The 5,292-nt window shown below is 41.5% G+C and overlaps 1 protein-coding gene and 1 long non-coding RNA gene across 2 annotated transcripts in view; one reads left to right on the top strand and one right to left on the bottom strand.

Annotated features, from left to right (window-relative positions):
• FANCC (Fanconi anemia, complementation group C) overlaps positions 1 to 5,292 on the top strand; it is a 259,948-nt gene that overhangs the window by 18,567 nt on the left and 236,089 nt on the right. The gene's annotated exons all lie outside the window — the stretch shown is intronic.
• The window catches only part of LOC106727380, a 21,887-nt gene that overhangs the window by 5,044 nt on the left and 11,551 nt on the right, over positions 1 to 5,292 (bottom strand). The window contains exons 2-3 of the long non-coding RNA XR_001363562.1: positions 4,710 to 4,713; positions 1,970 to 1,985 (exon numbers count right to left, since the gene is read on the bottom strand). This is a non-coding gene — a long non-coding RNA (uncharacterized LOC106727380). The remainder of the gene's footprint in view (positions 1 to 1,969; positions 1,986 to 4,709; positions 4,714 to 5,292) is intronic.

Genomic DNA, 5,292 nt, shown 5'->3' with positions numbered 1-5,292 from the left:
AACAAACAATTTTATAACATGAATTAAGTACTTCCAAGCACTGGGCAGGTATTAAAAAAAAAAAAGAAAGGTTAGACCTCAATTGTTCTTACAGAATTTTTAGGAAAGAGAATGATGTCACTGACAGAATGTTTGTGTTCTGCTGGATCCCTTCATTTATTTGTTGAAACCTCATCTCCAAAGGAATGGTACTAGGAGGTAGGGCCTTTAGGAAGTGATTAGGTCATTATTAGGCATAATGAGTGGGATCAGTGCTTTTATAAAAGAGGCCCCAGAGAGCTCCCTAACCCCTTCCAATGTATGAAGTCACAGCAAAAGGATGGCTGTCTGTGAACAAAGGAGCAGGTCCCCACTAGATGCTGAATCTGTGGCACCTTGTTTTTCAACTTTCTAATCTCAAGAATGTAAGAAATAAATTTCTGTTTTTTATAAGCCACTCGGTTTGTGGTATTTTGTTGTAGTAGCCTGAACAGACTAAGAGTACATATGAAAGTTGAAGACCTAGAAATTGATCTTAAAACTAATTGTGCCTATGTACTCCTTAGGCAATCTCTGTACTATATATCCCCAGTGGTAAGTGTATCTCAAAGTGAAGATTGGTAGTATAGACTAAAGCAGCCGTGGGCAAACTACGGCCCCCGTTTGAAATGAATAAAACTAAAAAAAAAAAAAGACCGTACCCTTTTATGTAATGATGTTTACTTTGAATTTATATTAGTTCACACAAACACTCCATCCATGCTTTTGTTCCGGCCCTCCGGTCCAGTTTAAGAACCCATTGTGGCCCTCGAGTCAAAAAGTTTGCCCACCTCTGGACTAAAGACTGGAAGCATGACATTGGCAAAGCTGGGTCAAGGTCTTTTCCCTCTCTTCAGTATGTTTGTTTTTACTGCTTTGTAACACATGACTTTGAATGTCCTCATTCAAGTTAGTGATTCTAGGTTTAGTTAGCTCAGTGACTGATATAGGGTCTGAGTCTCCTCATCTGTGAACTGGGGGATTTGAGTTTAGACAATTCCTAAAGTTGTTTCTGGTTCAAAAACTATGCTTTCATGATTTAATTATTTGTCAGGCCACCATGCAAATAACATACACATTGAGGTTGGTTTATCAAATTTCCTTTTTTAAATGAAAGGTAAATCTGGTTACTTTTCCCCTTCTGTATCCTAATGCATTGAAAATCATTGTTTGATTGCTTGAATACTTTGGAATAATTTTCGGACTCTGCTCTTAAAAATATTGGTTAAAGAGTTTATTGAAAGATAAAATACTAAAGTTAAATTACATTCCTTATACATAGGAATTACTGACAGGTTTGCTATTTTTCATTTGATGTTGGTTGGTATGCCACATATTGGGTGTTAATACTTTGTTAGAGAACTGATATTTTTAATTAATGAGTACCCAGGTTCACAGGCCTATGTCAGTTCAATGTGGTGGTGATTGTCATTTCTTTGAGTTTTAAGGCTACCTTCCCTTTCTCCCTCCTACAGATACAATATAAAACTAAAGATTTTGACCTAAGGAGCAAGGGAGAAAGCAAAAAAAAATTAGGGTTCTTCCTATATAGAGGAAAAATATTTTGATATTTTGGAGAAAGTGAAATAAATGAAGAAATTTATTGCCGAAGAAAAAGAATGTAAGAATGAGTGGTAGATATTTATTGAATAACATAAAGCAGTCTGGAAAGAAACCATTTATTTTTGGAACATTTTTAAATTGGAAATTCCTCATACATAGGTAGATTTTTCCGTTACCTGAGTAGGCAAAGCATCTTTTTATAAACAGCCTTAGAGATTTCTCCTTGGAAAGTCTAAGAGGAAGGATTGTGCTTCTCCCTTACAACTGATATGTCTTTAGCTTTTGGTCAAATTAAGTCACGATTTATTTGCCAGTTTTGAGTTGATCACAAAAATATATAGAGCCAATTGGTGCCAACCACTGGCCATCAGGATGCATTTTTTTGTACTAATCTGTATTAGTTTCTCATTACTTCTGTAATATATTACCACAAATTTAGAGGTATAAAAACCACACAAATTTGTCTTACAGTTTGAAGGGCAAAAGTCTGAAATCAGTTTCACTGGGCTAAAATCAACACGTTGGCAAGGCTGAGTCCTTCTGCAGACTTCAGGGGAGAATCTGTTTCATTGTCCTCCAGCTTCTAGAGTAGTGATGGCGAACCTATGACAGGTTTGTCAGAGGTGACACACGAACTCATTTTTTTGGTTGATTTTTCTTTGTTAAATGGCATTTAAATATATAAAATAAATATCGAAAATATAAATCTTTGTTTTACTATGGTTGCAAATATCAAAAAATTTCTATATGTGACACGGCACCAGAGTTAAGTTAGGGTTTTTCAAAATGCTGACATGCCGAGCTCAAAAGGTTCGCCATCACTGTTCTAGAGGCTGCCCACATTCTTTGGCTTTTGGCCCCACATCACTCCCACCTCTCCTTTCATTATCATACCTTTTCTTACTCTCCTGCCTTCCTCCTTCCTTTACAGGACCCTTGTGATGGCATCGGGGCCTCCTGGATAATACAGAATACTAGTAATGTTCCCATCTCAAGATCCTTAGTTTCATCACATCTGCAAAGTCTTTTTTAGCATATCAGATAACATATTCACAAATTCTACAGATTAGGACATCTTTGTCCTGATTTCTTTTATTCACTTATATTAGGTCATATTTTATACTAGAGGCCCGGTGCATGAGATTCGTGCATTAGTGGAGGGTGTCCTTCAGCTCGGCCTGTGTCCTCTCATAGGCCATGTGAGTCAGGCTTCTGGCTGAGCGGCTTTCTCCCTGTGGGAGCGCACTGACCACCAGGGGACAGCTCCTGCACTGAGTGTCTGCCCCCGGGTGGTCAGTGTGCATCATAGCGACTGGTCCTTCCACTGTTTGGTCGATCTGCATATTAAACTTTTATTATATAGGATTGCTTAAGTGGATGGGTAAATGTTAACCACTTTAAATCTTCATGATACAGGTTGGAGGTGCCAAAAAAAGTCAATGCAATTAAAGCAAACATTCAGGAGAGAACATTCAATATGATAAAAACAAATATTCAGGAGAGAAAAAATGGCAGCAGAAAAGGAAGATTTGACCTGCACCTCATCCCAGGGCCAGACTGGAAATACAACTAAATTGGAGAACATTCACATGGAATTACCAACTGAGGTCCAGCTGAGGAGGAGACTTATTTCAAGGAAGGACAGAAAACACCTGAAGACCAGTAGGAAGGGCGAGCTCACGAGGGTAGCACTGGGCTATAGGAGGATCTGTTCCCTCAGAAGATAGAGGCCCTGAACTCAGGCTGACTCCACAGCCCGGAGCACCAGAGCCGAGACCTGCAGCTCATGAAACATCCAGCTGAGAAAGGCGGCAGGGCTGTGGACTGCAGTGGAGCCTGGAGCTGATAGACTGGAGCTGGTCAGAGAGAAAGCCGAGTTCCATTTTGTATTTGTTTTGTGAAACATCCAGCTGAGAAAGGCGGCAGGGCTGTGGACTGCAGTGGAGCCTGGAGCTGATAGACTGGAGCTGGTCAGAGAGAAAGCCACAGTTCCATTTTGTATTTGTTTTGTTTTTACCCAGAGCACAGGAGTTTTCATTTGCAGCTACACACCTGAGGCTTTGGTGCAGGGAGGGAGACACGGACTCCAGGAGCCTAAAGAGTGGCTAGGGTGCAAAGCATTCTGGGGAAACTTGGAAAAACACCAGGCAGGAGCATTTAGTCATAGGTCCCCCAAACCAAAACGGCCTTTTTTTCTGAGAGGAGCTAAGCCCTCCCAGTAGCTGTAGGGCAGGAAAAGAAGAAAACCCCTGCCCTAGGTCAGTGGTTGGCAAACCGTGGCTCGCGAGCCACATTCGGCTCTTTGGCCCCTTGAGTGTGGCTCTTCCACAAAATAGCACGTGCTGGTGTGCACATACAGTGCGATTGAAACTTCGTGGCCCATGCACAGAAGTCGGTTTTCGGCCTGGGCGAGTCTATTTTGAAGAGTGGCGTTAGAAGAAGTGGGGGGTGTCGGTCGATGGGAGACCCGGCGCAGGCAGCGCGGGGGAGGTACATTGTTTTGAGGTATGTTTGCTGAGGTCAACCCCTTCCAACTCTCCCATCCACACTCATCTATCTGAAACAAGTATACGAGTGTGGATGGGAGAGTTGGAAGGGGTTGACCTCAGCAAACATACCTCAAAACAATGTACCTCCCCCGCGCTGCCTGCGCCGGGTCTCCCATCGACCGACACCCCCCACTTCTTCTAACGCCACTCTTCAAAATAGTATATTACTAATGTTGTGGCCCCACCCCATAACAAAGAAACAGAATTTCTGGAGGATGAGGCCCAGAAATAGGATTTTATAAGGATTCCCAGGTGATTCTAATGTGCAGCCAAGGTTGAGAACCACTGCTCTAATTCTTCATTCTTGTTTTCTTTATTTCAGCTGTGCATCTACATACCTCTTTCCTCCATTTTTGTTGTCTGTTTTGTTTTCTCCTTGTATTTTTTCTTTTTTTCTATCATTCTTGCTCTCTTTTTCCTAATTCTCACTTCTCTGGTGGTCGATTTTGTTGGTGCTTGTGTATGTTTTTATTTTGTTTCTTTTGGTTTGCATTTTATTTGTGTTGCATATTGTTCTATTCAGTTAGCACCTCCACAAAAACTTGCACACGTCAGTCAGGGGTGAGCCACATACTCAACCTTCCTGAGAGGAGACTTCATCCACTAATGGGACAATAACATTCAAGACCCAACTACAACAGGAGAACCCAAATAACTCAAGTAACGGGCTTTCCTAGAGCACTCAGCTCAGAAGATCTAAGAGACTGCACCATTGGTTCCCACAAAACACGGAGTACATAAGACCACCCCACAAAATCTGGGAGGCATAGCAGTTTGAACTAATACATAGAAACAAAAACAAAGGTACACCAAAAGTGGGAAGACAAATATCCCCAAATGAAAGAATTATGAACAACAAACATGCATCTATCAACAAGTGAATCTAAGAATCAAGTGAATAAATAATCTGATGTACAGAATGAACTGGTGATTATAATGAACCAGGGACATAGAAAGGGAATGGACTGACTATTCTTGGGGGGGAAAGGGAAATGGGAGATGCGGGAAGAGACTGGACAAAAATCATGCACCTATGGATGAGGACAGTGGGTGGGGAGGGAGGGCGGAGGGTGGGGCGGGAACTGGGAGGAGGGGAGTTATGGGGGGGAAAAAAAGAGGAACAAATGTAACCTGAACAATAAAGATTTAATTAAAAAAAAAA

Source organism: Myotis brandtii, unplaced genomic scaffold (assembly GCF_000412655.1).
Source record: "Myotis brandtii unplaced genomic scaffold, ASM41265v1 scaffold419, whole genome shotgun sequence".
NCBI lineage: Eukaryota > Metazoa > Chordata > Mammalia > Chiroptera > Vespertilionidae > Myotis > Myotis brandtii.
The sequence above is the reverse complement of the archived record's forward strand: the minus strand, read 5'-3'. Positions and strand labels throughout refer to the sequence as shown.